This window comes from Stomoxys calcitrans, chromosome 1, assembly GCF_963082655.1.
Source record: "Stomoxys calcitrans chromosome 1, idStoCalc2.1, whole genome shotgun sequence".
NCBI classification, from domain to species: Eukaryota; Metazoa; Arthropoda; class Insecta; order Diptera; family Muscidae; genus Stomoxys; species Stomoxys calcitrans.
Window position 1 is genome coordinate 239569035 of NC_081552.1, and position 16680 is coordinate 239585714.

At 36.0% G+C, this 16680-nt stretch overlaps 1 protein-coding gene across 1 annotated transcript in view; it reads left to right on the forward strand.

The window, feature by feature from the left end:
• LOC106091806 (alpha-tocopherol transfer protein-like) overlaps nt 1-16680 on the forward strand; it is a 51331-nt gene that overhangs the window by 4653 nt on the left and 29998 nt on the right. Inside the window, exon 2 of the mRNA XM_059360167.1 lies at nt 3869-3932. The gene's annotated coding sequence lies outside the window, so the exon portion shown is untranslated. The remainder of the gene's footprint in view (nt 1-3868; nt 3933-16680) is intronic.

A 16680-nucleotide genomic window follows, 5' to 3' on the forward strand; every position in this document is an offset into this window, starting at 1 on the left:
ATGCCAAATTCGTTATCTACTCCAGCATACTTTTCATTTGATACCCATATTGTCATACCCATATAGGTCAACTTTTGATTTTGGTTGGTGTTGTTGGGGTTACGGTGGAGGGTCCGCCCCCTTCCGTTATCAATAAATTATAAAGCCTATTCCTACCTCCTGACCATATTCGCAATCTACTCCCGAATACCGAATACATTTGAATCCCATATTGTCATGATTGTCAAATACACCTATTTTAAGGGGTTTTGGGGCTGAGGCGGCCCCCCAGGTACTTGGACCCAACTTTTGTCATGAAATTCGTACTCTACTCTTGAATACCTTTCATTTGAATCCCATATTGTCCCGATCGGTCCTCTTTTATTTTTGGGCAGTTCCTTTGGGGTAAGGGAGGGGGGGGGGGTCCGCCCCCTCCCAATATCAAAAAATTATATAATCTGTGAAAATTTCAAAGTAATCGTTTCAGCCGTTTTTGAGTCTATACGGAACAAACAAACAAACACAAATTGAATTTTATATATTGGGTTGCCCAAAAAGTAATTGCGGATTTTTCATATAGTCGGCGTTGACAAATTTTTTCACAGCTTGTGACTCTGTAATTGCATTCTTTCTTCTGTCAGTTATCAGCTGTTACTTGCTTGCTTTAGAAAAAAAGTGTAAAAAAAAGTATATTTGATTAAAGTTCATTCTAAGTTTTATTAAAAATGCATTTACTTTCTTTTAAAAAATCCGCAATTACTTTTTGGGCAACCCAATATAAGAAAGAAGATTCTTATCAGATTTGGTTGAAATTTCGCTCAGTGTCTTCTGTGCTGTGACCAACATACGTGTCAAGTATGGTCGAAGCGGTTAGCAATTATGATTCATTGTCCTTTCTTTGCCTTGATAGATAAACATGACAAATGCAAATCATGGTGTAGGGTATACAAGATTCGATTCTAGCCGTTTTTCGTTTTTACTTGTATGTGATTAACAATGCTCTAAACAAATCAAACATAATATATTTTTTTGAAAGGCTCAGTTTAATTTAATTTATTTCACTTTCCACAAAAAGGAAATAAAATGGTTTTGGTTGGCTTCAGCCAAATATCATCTGGGGTTTTGTTTAAAATATTATATATAATGAATGTAATGCATTAATTTCGAAAGGTATTCAAATTAAAAAAATAAAAACATTATTATTAATTATTATTATATAATATTTAAATATATTTTTCTTAACGAAAGCTGTAAAACTCATCGACCCTCAAATCAAGATCAAAATTTCCTTATCAATATATTCTTAAAAACATGTTACAATTTTGGCAATCCAACCAGCATTTGTCAATTTGCCAAATTTTGAACAGATGTGTGTAAGGCCCAGCGCTTATTGATATTCCAAAAACTACATAAAATTGGTTGCCGATTTAAATGTATTTTAATTATTAATTTGGAAATAATTCGGTGAGACAAAAACGTATTGAAATTGACACACTCATGGGTTAAATTGACCATCTTTAAACAAGTCATCGTACATTAGCCATAACAATTCGGAGATCACAGGCATTCAGTATCTGTACGCCGTACAGTGGTGTTCGAAGTGTAGTTATAAGAGAGAAAAGAATTTAAATATTATAAAAAAAATAAGCCAAAAATTTTAAAGGTTGAAAAAAGTGCGTGTAAGTGTTGCTCATGTATATATTGAAATTGTTTAAGTTAAATCGAAGTTCGGCCAGGCCGAACCTTGGGAACCCACCACCATGGATTCTGCTAAAAATGTATACAATCAAAATTTAGTTGAAGAGCACAATTTTATTCTACACATCAAACTTCTGCCAAACCAGCAAAATTAAAGCTTCTAGGAAACGAACAAGCAAGATCGAGAGTCCGGTTTATATGGGAGCGATATCAGGTTATAGACCGATTCGAACCGTACTTGGCACATATGTTAAATCAGAACACCGCATGCAAAATGTAAGCCAAATCGGACAAAAATTGTTGCTACCAGGGGCTCAAGAAGTCAAATCGGGAGATCGGTTTATATGGCAGCTATAACAGATTATAAACCGATTTGGACCTTACTTGGCACTACTGTTAAAAGTCATAAGAGAACACTATGTGCAAAATTTAAGCCAAACCGGATGAAAATTAAGGCTTCCAGGGGCTCAAGAAGTCAAATCGGGAGATCGGTTTATATGGGAGCTATACCAGGTTATAGACCGATTTGGCCCGCACTTGGCACAATTATTGGAGGTCATAAGAGAACACTATGTTCAAAATTTAAGCCAAATTGGATGAAAATTGTGACTTTCAGGGGCTCAAGAAGTCAAAACGTGAGATCGGTTGATATGGAAGCTGTACCAGGTGATAGACCGAGTGGGACCGTACTAGGCATCGGAAGATCGGCACAGTCATTGCAAGTCATGAGAGAACACTATGTTCAAAATTTAAGCCAAATTGGATGAAAATTGTGGCTTCCAGCGACTCAAGAAGTCAAAACGGGAGATCGGTTTATATGGGAGCTATATCAGGTTATAGACCGATTTGGGCCGTACTCGACACATTCGTTGGATGCCATAATAGAACACTATGTGCAAAATTTCAGCCAAATCGAACAAAAGTTGCAGCTTCCAGGGGCTCAAGAAGTCAAATTGGGAGATCGGTTTATATGGGAGCTATATCAGGTTATAGACCGATTTGGACCGTACTTGGTACAGTTGTTGGAAGTCATAACAAATCACTACATGCAAAGTTTCAATAAAATCGGACTAAAATTGCGGCTTGTAAAGGCTCAGGAACACAAATCGGTCGGTTTATATGAGAGCTGTATCAGGTTAAAGACCGATTTGAACCGTACTTAACACAGTTGTTTAAAGTCATAAAAGAACACCAAATGCAAAATTTCAGCCATTTCGGACAAAAATTGCGGCTTCCAGGGGCTAAAGAAATCAAATCGGGAGATCGGTTTATATGGGAGCTATACCTAAATCTTAAACAATAGGGCCATTTGCAATCCCCTACGATCTACACCGATATTAAGTATCTGGATGGACGAACATGGGGGGGGAGGAGGTGTGCAGTCTACAATAATCGCGATTTCGGCCTTACCAGGGAGCTCATCAGATTGCAATACCACTAAAATTTTGCACATCACACTTGCTGAGACTTATAAAGGGTTTTTTGTTGTTTTGCTTTTCTATTCGAAATAGAAGCACAAAAAAAAACTCATCAGTCTAACCTTGAAGATAGCCAATAATGAAATAAAATGTTGACACAAATTTCAAACTATATCTTGATATAGCCCCCATATAGACTGATCCACCGATTTAGAGTCTTAGGCCCATAAAAGCCACATTTATCATGCGATTTTGCTGAAATTTGGGACAGTGAGTTGTGTTAGGCCAGTCGATATCCCACTTCAATTTGGCCTAGATCGGTCCCGATTTAGATATAGCTACCAGATAGACCGATCTCTCGATTTAAGGTCTTGGGCCCATAAAAGTCGCATTTATTTTCTGATTTTGTCAAAATTTGAGACAGTAAGTTGTGTTAGGCCCCTTGACATATTTTTGCAATTTAGCCCAGATCGGTTCAGATTTGGATATAGCTGCCATATAGACCGTTCTCTCGATTTAAGGTTTTGGGTCCATGAAAGGTGCATTTATTGTCCGATTTTGCCGAAATTTGAGACAGTGAGTTATGTTTTCCCTTTAACAGCTGTTTTGAACTATATTTTTTTGAACTATATGTGTTTTTTTTTTTAACTTTCTCATAGCTCTTAAAAAATCACCTTTTATTTTTAGAGTATTTTTTAAGATTTTAATTTCCATCAACTATTTAGTCAAAATTCAGTTTTTTTTTATATTTTATCAATTTGTTATCTTTACAGGAAATTTCAATAGAATTAAAGGAAATTTTCGTATCATCTCTGTGGTCTCATTATATCTTCGAGTGTAAGTAATACCTTCAGAATTATTCAATGTTTTCAAAACCACGTAACATACCCATGCCCCCATACCCACATGCCCGTCTATATTATGATCTTTGACTCAAAACTTCATCTAAGGCCTAAGATTCAAAACTAAACCAGTAAAGAAAGGCAAAAGTAGGACGGTGCCGACGCACAGTGGGCCAAATGGCAAAAAAATTGGAAATAAGTCTACAACTTTTTATCTGTTGATTTTAGCCATACAAAATGTTCTAGACATTTGTAGAGGAGGACATAGGCTTTCAGAAAAGTGCTGTTGTTGGTCCATATCTTTAATACAGGGTGAGCTACAGGGTGTGAAAGTTGACCACTTTTGACTTCTCCAAGCTTCTGGGGGCCATAACTTTTGATCTACTCAACCGATTTACATGATTTAGGACTCTAGAGAAAGAGCTTGACAAGATCTAAAAAACTTATGCATAAAGTACCATGCCATCGTGTACTGTTAAGGAGTTATGAATTGTTTAATTTTAAAATATGAAAATTTGGCCTTGGTTTTTTTCAGTGTTTTTTTAATAACTCCGTCAATTTTAAAGCTATAAACTTCATACTTCACACAAATTATGCCAGCATATGTGTGCATAAAATACAAAAGGAATCACGTGAATATCTTTGGCGGTTTAAAAATGGCATCGTTTTCAATATGAAAAATATTTTTTTTGTCAAAAAATTGCAAAATTTTTCAAAAAAGATACTCCCATTTCCTTTAAGTTTTCGCAAACTTTGGCCGTCAAAGCATTATCATTTCTTTCCATTTTCACAAAGTCGAGGTATTAAGAAAAGTTTTAAGTGCTAATTTGGCTAATTTCGATATCAAACAACACCGTTATCTTAAGACCAAAATGGCCAATTTTTTTACTAAACTTCAAAAGTTTCTCACTGGAAAAAAAGTTCCACGGGGATTTTTTCGCTTTTTTTGAACTTAAATGAAAGCTTAAAATGTTCCCAACATTTTAAGGTATGTCTCGCCATATCCTAGCCATAAATGAGATCGTAGCGATCAAAATACTGAAAAAAGTCAATTTTCAAGTAGTGCTATATTCATTGCTAAAAAACAAGTATTACGTCACATTTTATTGCAAAGATGTTAAATAAACTTTTATTTGGTAACACTTCTTCTACAAAACACAAAAAGAATCATGGAAATATCTCTATTCTATTCCATTTTATGGAACCGGCAATAAAAAAGTCAATTTTTCAAAAAAGTCGAATTTCCCAAATTTTGTTTTTGTTGTCCTAATTGCACATGACACACTATAGCCATATTTACGCAACATACCTTATCGTAAAGGAAATTTTCATACCTTTCCAACGATGTATAAAACATTTCTCAACTCGGATTCTATCTACTCTAAAATTCATTTACACTTCATTAAACTCTATATAAAAATGTCTATTTGTGAAATGGAACCTTATATGGGGCCTACACTAAAACATTGATAGATTTGCCCAGGGTTTACAATACAAATGTGTTAGAATAAAAAAAGGTCTCCTGCCAAAGTTTAAAAAAATTGGAATAAAAATATGTGTTTTAGAGCGAAAACACTTCGCATCGGCGTGCGTTTGTATAGTACCTACATCTATTTTTAATGTAAGCTGATGATTTTTGAATAAAAAGTAACCTAGAAATATACCTGCATATATATATATATTTGTGTTAAGATTTGATGCAGACAAATGTTACCTGTTTCGCTATGTCGAATTCCCAGGAAATCCACCGTATCAATGAATGTGAAAAAACCTACCCATAAAAAATTCATTGTCATTTTTTTTAACCAAATTCGAGTCCAGGTAAATAATTATAGAAGAGTAAGTAAAAAGAGGCACTTTGGACCCCTTTTTACGATTGCGTCTGATACCTGAAATGGGTCATTAATTGTGAATATATTGCATAAATATTTGAACAAAATCCAAATTTTCTTCATTATATTTTGTAGAGGCGTAAAGGACATTTATAAGTTATGGAAGTCATACTGAAGTATTCCACTCTTTCGAAAATTGTATGGGACATCAAAAATGATTCCAAATCATACACGGAGTCATTTAAGGAACTTGTTTACACTTTGGACCACATATATGGAATAAGGCTAAATAAAGACGCTTTAGACAAACTTGAAAAATTCTACAAATCATTTGAGAGAAGGTTGCCAGAATGTTCATTCGCAAAAATCAAGTTTTTCAAAATGTATGAGAAGTGGCTGAAATCGGATCTACTTATTGAAATTAAACCGCTGATTCCCGGCCGGCCTAGCAAAGCATACGACGAAGTTACGGAGAAAACCAAAAAGAAAAAACAAGAGGAACTATTGGCGGCACATCCGCCAAATTTAATAAAAGATACGTTCAAAACAGCATTGTTAAAAACACAACCAAAAAATGTTGGACGAATTGTCGATGTTTTACCATTAGCATCTCCGAAAAGGGTAAAGAGAATGGTAGAAAGTATTCCAACTCCAAAATCGACTACAGAATTCACGGAGGAAGATGCACTGGCCCTGATTTTGAACCTAGGCCTCTCAAGAAACAAATACTCAACAATGAGGAAGGCTCTTCGTGAAAAAGGATGGGGTTGTTTACCCTCAAAACATAAATTGTACAACACCAGGACGAAAATGGTGCCATCAAATATATACGTGGACGAATTAAAAGCAAGAGTGAAACTTGCTGATCTTGTTGAAAATACAGCTGTTAGAATTATTTCTAATTTTACTGAAGAACAGTTGAACACATGTAATAATTCCGAAGTGGTTTTGATCAGCAAATGGGGTTGTGATGGATCATCTGGATTTTCCGAATATAAGCAACAAACAGAAATAGATACCAACTTCGCATCAATTTTCATGGCATCATTAGTACCATTGAGAATGAGATTGTACAAGGACCAATCTTCATCATCGAAAGAAAATGCATTTCAAGATATATGGATAAATAGAACACCTGGGTCAAAATATTTATGTCGCCCAATTCGGTTTGAGTATACAAAGGAAGACCGGAACACAACACGATCTTTGGTGAACGAAATAAAGGAAGAAATTGCTGCATTACCCATGATTGTTATAAACCAATTGGGAAGAAATATAAAAGTTTCGTTTCAACTACAACTGACTATGATCGATGGAAAGGTGGCAAACGCATTAACTGGAGTTATGTCCAATTGGAGATGCAATATTTGTGGCAAGAAGAATGGGCAATTCGAGGACAAGTCTGATGAAAATTTAGTAAACGAAAATGCGCTCAATTTCGGTATTTCGCCCCTGCACTGTAGAATTCGATTCATGGAGTATTGTTTGCATTTATCGTATGACCTTAAATATCGGACTAGCCCTGGAAACCGCGATGTCTCTGCTAGAAACAACCAAGATCTTCACAAAATGAGGCAGGAAGAGAAGAATCGAATCCAGTTGGAGTTTAAACAAAAGGGACTTATAATAGATAAACCTCTTTACGGATACGGAAGCACAAATGATGGCAACTCGGCAAGGCGGTTTTTTGAGGACCCCGTATCGACATCTAAAATAACCGGTCTTGATGAACACTTGCTAAGACGATTCAAAGTGATTTTGGCTGTAATCAATAGCAAAAAGATGATAAATTCAACCAAATTTGAAGCTTATAGTAATGACACAAAAAACATTTTATCTGATTTATATTCGTGGAAAGCTTTAACACCGACAGTACATAAAGTCTTACATCATGGCAAGGAAATTGTGGAATACAACATACTTCCGTTAGGAGAACTTACAGAAGAAGCTCAGGAATCCCGTAATAGAGATGTTAAACAGTTCCGGCTTTTCAATACCCGAAAGAGCACCAAATTTAACCAAAATTATGATTTACTTCAATATTTATTGTTATCGTCTGATCCGGTACTATACAGCATCAGAACTAAATGGCTACCAAAAATATGTGACGATATAGATAAGGACGATCCCGATGCCATTCAAATTAAAGAGCTTTTAAATTTTGATACCTTAGATTATTTGGTAGAGAATAAAATCAAATAATACAAAACTAAAATGCTTTTTTATTTTGGGAGTAGCTAATATACATATAAACGCACGCCGATGCGAAGTGTTTTCGCTCTAAAACACATATTTTTATTCCAATTTTTTTAAACTTTGGCAGGAGACCTTTTTTTATTCTAACACATTTGTATTGTAAACCCTGGGCAAATCTATCAATGTTTTAGTGTAGGCCCCATATAAGGTTCCATTTCACAAATAGACATTTTTATATAGAGTTTAATGAAGTGTAAATGAATTTTAGAGTAGATAGAATCCGAGTTGAGAAATGTTTTATACATCGTTGGAAAGGTATGAAAATTTCCTTTACGATAAGGTATGTTGCGTAAATATGGCTATAGTGTGTCATGTGCAATTAGGACAACAAAAACAAAATTTGGGAAATTCGACTTTTTTGAAAAATTGACTTTTTTATTGCCGGTTCCATAAAATGGAATAGAATAGAGATATTTCCATGATTCTTTTTGTGTTTTGTAGAAGAAGTGTTACCAAATAAAAGTTTATTTAACATCTTTGCAATAAAATGTGACGTAATACTTGTTTTTTAGCAATGAATATAGCACTACTTGAAAATTGACTTTTTTCAGTATTTTGATCGCTACGATCTCATTTATGGCTAGGATATGGCGAGACATACCTTAAAATGTTGGGAACATTTTAAGCTTTCATTTAAGTTCAAAAAAAGCGAAAAAATCCCCGTGGAACTTTTTTTCCAGTGAGAAACTTTTGAAGTTTAGTAAAAAAATTGGCCATTTTGGTCTTAAGATAACGGTGTTGTTTGATATCGAAATTAGCCAAATTAGCACTTAAAACTTTTCTTAATACCTCGACTTTGTGAAAATGGAAAGAAATGATAATGCTTTGACGGCCAAAGTTTGCGAAAACTTAAAGGAAATGGGAGTATCTTTTTTGAAAAATTTTGCAATTTTTTGACAAAAAAAATATTTTTCATATTGAAAACGATGCCATTTTTAAACCGCCAAAGATATTCACGTGATTCCTTTTGTATTTTATGCACACATATGCTGGCATAATTTGTGTGAAGTATGAAGTTTATAGCTTTAAAATTGACGGAGTTATTAAAAAAACACTGAAAAAAACCAAGACCAAATTTTCATATTTTAAAATTAAACAATTCATAACTCCTTAACAGTACACGATGGCATGGTACTTTATGCATAAGTTTTTTAGATCTTGTCAAGCTCTTTCTCTAGAGTCCTAAATCATGTAAATCGGTTGAGTAGATCAAAAGTTATGGCCCCCAGAAGCTTGGAGAAGTCAAAAGTGGTCAACTTTCACACCCTGTAGCTCACCCTGTATTAAAGATATGGACCAACAACAGCACTTTTCTGAAAGCCTATGTCCTCCTCTACAAATGTCTAGAACATTTTGTATGGCTAAAATCAACAGATAAAAAGTTGTAGACTTATTTCCAATTTTTTTGCCATTTGGCCCACTGTGCGACGGTATAATACCCTACACCTACCCTATTAGGACAATGTGGGATTTATATCCAATTGTAAACCAATATTTATCGACCTCGGCGGATGTTTTCAGATGGGTTATTAAGCAATCCGTATCAAATTTGAGCAAATATCTTCGAACTGTAATAACTACGGTTGATGAATTACAACATTATTGAAATTTACCCAAAATCTGACGAACATATATATGGGAGCTATATCTAATTCTGAACCGATTTCGAACAAACGTCTCTGATAATTTGGTAGGTGCAGAGGAAAGCGTCGTGCAAAATGTTGGCAATATTGGTCAATAAATGCGCTTGAAAATGACAATCGGGCGATACACATATATGACAGCTATATCTAAATCTGAACCGATTTCTATGAAATTCACCAGTAATATCAAGACTCATAAAAAATTCCTTTCTGCCAAATTTCGAGAGAATCAGTTAATAAATGACCATTTAATTGCATTATAACTGCAAATCGGACGAACATATATAAGGGAGCTATATCTAAATCTGAACCTATTTCTATGAAATTCACCAGTCATGTCGAGAGATATAAGAAAATCCTTCCTGGCAAATTTCGAGAGAATCGGTTAAAAAAATTACCATTTTATTGAATTATTACTACAAATCGGACGAACATATATGTGTGAGCTATATCCAAATCTGAACCGATTTTTTTCCAATTTTGATAGGCTTCAACTTTAGGCCGAAAAAACATGTCTGCACCAAATTTGAAGACGACCGGATGAAAACTGCGACCTGTAGTTTGTACACAAATTAACATGGACAGACGGATGGACATAGCTAAATCGTATCTGAAAGTGATTCGGAGTCAATCGGTATACTTATCAATGAGTCTATCTCTCTTCCTTCTGGGTGTTACAAACAAATGCACCAAGTTACAATATCCTGTACCACAGTAGTGGTGTAGGGTATAACAAGTAAGAGCGTGCTAAGTTCGGCCAGGCATAATCTTATATACCCTCCATCATGGATCGCACTTGTCGTGTCCCATGCGCGGTATCTTTTTTTAGGCAAACAAAGAATATTGAATAAGAACTGTTATGCTATTGGAGCTATATCAAGTTATAGTCCGATTCGGACCATATATGAATGCTGAACATTGTAGAAGTCATTGTGTAATATTTCAGTTCATTCGCATAAGAATTGCGCCTTGTAGGGGCTCAAGAAGCAAAATCAGGAGATCGGTTTATATGGGAGCTGTATCAAGCTATTGATCGATTCAGACCATATTAGACACGTATGTTGAAGGACATGAGAGAAGCCGTTGTACAAAATTTCTGCCAAATCGGATGAGAATTGCGCCCTCTAGAGGCTCAAGAAGTCAAGATACCAGATCGATTTATATGACAGCTATATCAGGTTCTGTACCGATTTGCGCCATACTAAGCGAAGTTGTAGGAAGTGATACCAAAACACTACGCAGAAGACATCAGTCAAATCGGATGGGAATTGCGCCCTCTAGAGGCTCAAGAAGTCAATAACCAAGATCGGTTTATATGACAGCTTTATCAGGTTATGTAGCGATTTGCGCCATACTGAACACAGTTGTTGGAAGTCATACCAAAACACTACATGCAAAATTTCACCCAAATCCGATGAGAATTGCGCCCTCTAGAGGTCCAAGAAGTCAAAATCCCAAATCGGTTTATATGGCAGCTATATCAGGTTGTTGAAAATGATACCAAATCGGATGAAAATTGCGCGCTCTATTGGCTCAAGAAATCAAGACCCAATATCGGTTTATATGACAGCTATACCAGATTATGAACCGATTTGAATCATACTTAACACAGTTGTTGGAAGTGATACCAAAACATTAGGTGCAAAAATTTCTGTTAAATCGGATAAGAATTGCGCCCTCTAGAGGTTCAAGAAGTCAAGACCCAAGATCGGTTTATATGGCAGCTATATCAAAACTTTTACCGATTTTAATCATACTTAGCGCAGTTGTTTGAAGTGATACCAAAACACCTCCTGCAAAATTTCAGCCAAATCTGATGAGAATTGCGCCCTCTAGAGGCTCAAGAAGTCAAGATCAAAAATCGGTTTATATGACAGCTATACCAGATTATGAACACAGTTGAATCATACTTCACACAGTTGTTGGAGGTGATACCCAAATACTACGTACAAAATTTCAGCCAAATCGGATGAGAATTGCGCCCTCTAGAGGTTCAAGAAGTCAAGATCCAAGATCGGTTTATATATGACAGCTATATCAGGTTATAGACCGATTTGAATCATACTTAGCACAATTTTTGGAAGTGATACCAAAACACTATGTGGAAAATTTGAGAATTGCGCCCTCTAGAGGCTCTAGAAGTCAAGACCCAAGACCGGTTTATATGGCAGCTATATCAAAACATAGACCAATTTGGCCCATTTACAATCCCAACCGACCTACACTTATAAAAAGTTTTTGTGCAAAATTTCAAGAGCTTAGCTTTATTGCTTCGAAAGTTAGCGTGCTTTCCATAGACAGGCAGACGCACGGACATCGGACGGATCGACTTAAAATGATGATCTATTGGGTTGCCCAAAAAGTAATTGCGGATTTTTTAAAAGAAAATAAATGCATTTTTAAAAAAGCTTAGAATGAACATTAATCAAATATACTTTTTTACACTTTTTTTCTAAAGCAAGCTAAAAGTAACAGCTGATAACTGACAGAAGAAAGAATGAAATTACAGAGTCACAAGCTGTGAAAAAATTTGTCAACGCCGACTATATGAAAAATCCGCAATTACTTTTTGGGCAACCCAATAGAATGTATGTACTTTATAGGGTCTCAGACGCATATTTCGAGGTGTTACAAACAGAATGACGAAATTAGTATACCCCCATCCTATGCTGTAAAAATCTCTACCCCCTCATTACTCTCAAGCATTGGTTTCTTTAAAATAAAAAGGTAGCGTACAGCTTCTTAAGAAAACACATCAAAAGCCGGTAGTTGTGGAAGCTATCACCCAAGGCCCACAATGAGGAATCCATGTAAATGTCTAAAGGTGACTTCAAAACAAATGAATGATTAAGGAAAAAAACGAAAGTCACGTAAATTTCTGTTTAAAGGTTTTTTTGTTTTTTGAAAAAACAAAGATGATATTGTAAATGCATAATGGATGGTGGCTTTGTAAAATCATCAACTGGCTAAGGCTGAGTGGAGCGGCCTGCTGCCGAGTTGAAGGAATTTTGTTAAACAAAAATATTTTTTTGAATAACATAAAAATTGCAAACCTTATGTCATCAACAAATACAAAAACTTAATTTAAGCTAAACACAATACCATGTAGCTAAAGGAAACGTCATTGAAAACAGATACAATATTTATTTTTAATTATTTTCTAGATATCCTTCGCGATGACACTTATTTTGGGTTATTAAGAATCGATAGTGATCTTTGTTTGCCATTCTTATTAAACGCTTGAATTCCAGGGATACCCATGATGTGGCAATGCTTGGCATGACGACGCTGCCTCAATGGCATTAGCTTTAAAGTTCACCGTGTGTATGGTTTATAATTCACAACCATTTACGAGTTTTGTCTATGATGCCAACAAATTTGCCTCTAATTACTCTTCTGTTGGTTTGCTTGATGTGGCATCTGTGTGTGTGTGTGCGGGGTTTTTTTTTTATCGTCAAAAGCAAAGATTTTAAAACAAACGTTTCGTATTTCTGGTATGTTGTAAGAGGTAGTTATTGCTAATTTATTTACTTACTATTACGAACCAAACAAATGATGTTAGCCAAGGGTTTAATCAACACCACTACTGGCTATAATTTGTGAAGGGGAATTGTTAAGCATGTCGCCTATAAGCAACAAGTAAAAGCATGCTAAGTTCGGCCGGGCCGAATCTTGGGAAGCCACCACCATCAATTCTGATAAAATATTGGAGCTATATCTGATTACTGATCGATTTGGACCGTACTTGCCACAGTTGTTGAAAGTCATAACAGAACACCACATGCAAAATTTCAGTCCAATCGAACAAAAATTGTGGCTTTCAATGGCTCAAGAAGTCAAATCGGGAGATCGATTTATATGGAGGCTATATAAAGTTCGTGACCGATTAGGACCGTACTTTGCACAGTTGTTGAGAGTCATAACAGAGCACTACATGCAAAATTTCAGCCCAATTGGACAAAAATTGTGACTTCCAGGGTCTCAAGTAGTCAAATCGGGAAATCGGTTTATATGGGAGCTATATCAGGTTCTTGACCGATTTAGATGGTACTTGGCACAGTTGTTGAGATTTATAACAGAATACTACGTGCAAAATTTCAGCCCAATCGGACAAAAATTTTGGCTTCCAGGGGCTCAAGAAGTCAAATCTGGAGATCGGTTTATATATAGCTATATAAAGTTCATGATCGATTTGGACCGTACTTGTCACAGTTGTTGAGAGTCATAACAGAACACTACGTGCAAAATTTCAGCCCAATCGGACAAAAATTTTGGCTTCCAGGGGCTCAAGAAGTCAAATCGGGGGATCGGTTTATATGGAAGCTATATCAGGTTCTTGACCGATTTAGATGGTACTTGTCACAGTTGTTGAGATTCATAACAGAATACTACGTGCAAAATTTCAGCCCAATCGGACAAAAATTTTGGCTTCCAGGGGCTCAAGAAGTCAAATCTGGAGATCGGTTTATATATAGCTATATAAAGTTCATGATCGATTTGGACCGTACTTGTCACAGTTGTTGAGAGTCATAACAGAACACTACGTGCAAAATTTCAGCCCAATCGGACAAAAATTTTGGCTTTCAGGGGCTCAAGAAGTCAAATCTGGAGATCGGTTTATATGGGAGCTATATCAAGTTCATGACCGATTTGAACTGTACTTTTCACAGTTGTTGAGAGTCATAATAGAACACTACATGCAAAATTTCAGCCCAATCGGACAAAAATTGTGGCTTCCAAGGGCTCAAGAAGTCAAATCGGGGGATCGGTTTATATGGAAGCTATATCAGGTTCTTGACCGATTTAGATGGTACTTGGCACAGTTGTTGAGAGTCATAACAGAACACTACATGCAAAATTTCAGACCAATCGGACAAAAATTTTGGCTTCCAAGGGCTCAAGAAGTCAAATCTGGAGATCGGTTTATATATAGCTATATAAAGTTCATGATCGATTTGGACCGTACTTTGCATAGTTGTTGAGAGTCATAACAGAACACTACGTGCAAAATTTCAGCCCAATCGGACAAAAACTGTGGCCTCCAGGGGCTCAAGAAGTCAAATCGGGAGATCGGTTTATATGGGAGACCACCGTACCGCAGAGGTTAGCATGTCCGCCTATGATGCTAAACGCCTGGGTTAGAATTCTGGCGAAATCATCAGAAAACATTTTTAGCGGTGGTTTTCCCCTCCCAATGCTGGCAACATTTGTGAGCTACTATGCCATGTAAAACATCTCTCCAAAGAGGTGTCGCACAGCGGCACGCCGTTCGGAATCGGCTATAAAAAGGAGGTTCCTTATCATTAAGGGACCTTAAATTTGAATCGGACTGCACTCATTAATATGTGAGAAGTTTGCCCCTGTTCCTTAGTGGAATGTTTTTATGGGCAAAATTTGCATTTGCATTTACCCATCGGGCCGTCCCAACCCCAAAACTCCCTCAAACACACATATTGGACGTTCATTTCAATATAGGGCTCAAATAAAAGGTATTCGTCAGTAGATTTCGAATCCGGCATACAAAATCAGATCGAAGTATAAGGGGTCACTCCACCCCTCAAAAACGTCATTAGACCCATTATGACCACATGAAACTTGGCTGAACCGATTTTCTTAAAATTTTCATAGAAAACGAATGTGGTATTAAAATTTGGGTCCAAGCAGCCAGAGCAACTGTAAATCGGAGGAAAATATATATATGAGAGCTATGTCTAAATCTGAACCGATTTCGAGCAAACTTTATAGACATTGTGGAAGTTGTCGATGAAAGCGTTGTACGAAATTTTGGGAAGATTGGTCAATAAATGCGCTTGCAGTAGCTCTTGAAGTGAAAATCGGGCGATATATATATATATATATATATATATATGAAAGCTATATCTAAATCTGAACCGATTTCCATGAAATTCACCGGTAATGATCAAGGGTCATTAGAAAATCCTTCCTGACAAATTTCGAGAGAATCGGCTAATAAGTGACCATTTTATTGCATTATTCCTGCAAATCGGACGAACATATATATTGGAGCTATATCCAAATCTGAACCGATTTTAATGAAATTTAGCTGTTATATTGGGAGTCACAAAAAATTCTTTCTGGCAAATTTCGAAAAAATCGGTTAACAAATGACCATTTTATTGCATTATTCCTGCAAATCGGACGAACATATATATGGGAGCTATATCCAAATCTGAACCGATTTTAATGAAATTTAGCTGTTATATTGGGAGTCACAAAAAAATCTTTTCTGCCAAATTTCGAAAAAAATCGGTTAACAAATGACCATTTTATTGCAGTATTACTGTAAATCGGACGAACATATTGGGTTGCCCAATATGTTCGGCGTTGACAAATTTTTTCACAGCTTGTGACTCTGTAATTGCATTCTTTCTTCTGTCAGTTATCAGCTGTTACTTTTAGCTTGCTTTAGAAAAAAAGTGTAAAAAAAGTTTATTTGATTAAAGTTCATTCTAAGTTTTATTATAAATGCATTTACTTTCTTTTAAAAAATCCGCAATTACTTTTTGGGCAACCCAATATATATGGGAGCTATATCCAAATCTGAACCGATTTTTCTCCAATTTCAATAGGCTTTGTCTCTAGGCCGAAAAACTCGACTATACCAAATTTGAAGACGATCAGATGAAAATTGCGATCTGTAGTTTGTACACAAATTAACATGAACAGACGGACAGACAGACGAACACACAGACAGACGGATGGACATAGCTAAATCGAATCGCAAAGTGATTCTGAGTCGATCGGTATACTTATCAATGGGTGTATCTCTCCTCCTTTTGGGTGTTACAAACTAATTCACTAAATTATAATAAAGTAGTGGTGTAGGGTATACAAATGTCATACATCTACAATTTCCAAAAAAAAAACAGCATTGTGATGCTACCACACCATTCGATATGCAGCTTCTTTTGTCAAATTTTAATACCACCACGAGACTAGCAAAAACCCACAACACATCTCACTGAAGTTGCCTTCCATTGTTTACCCATTG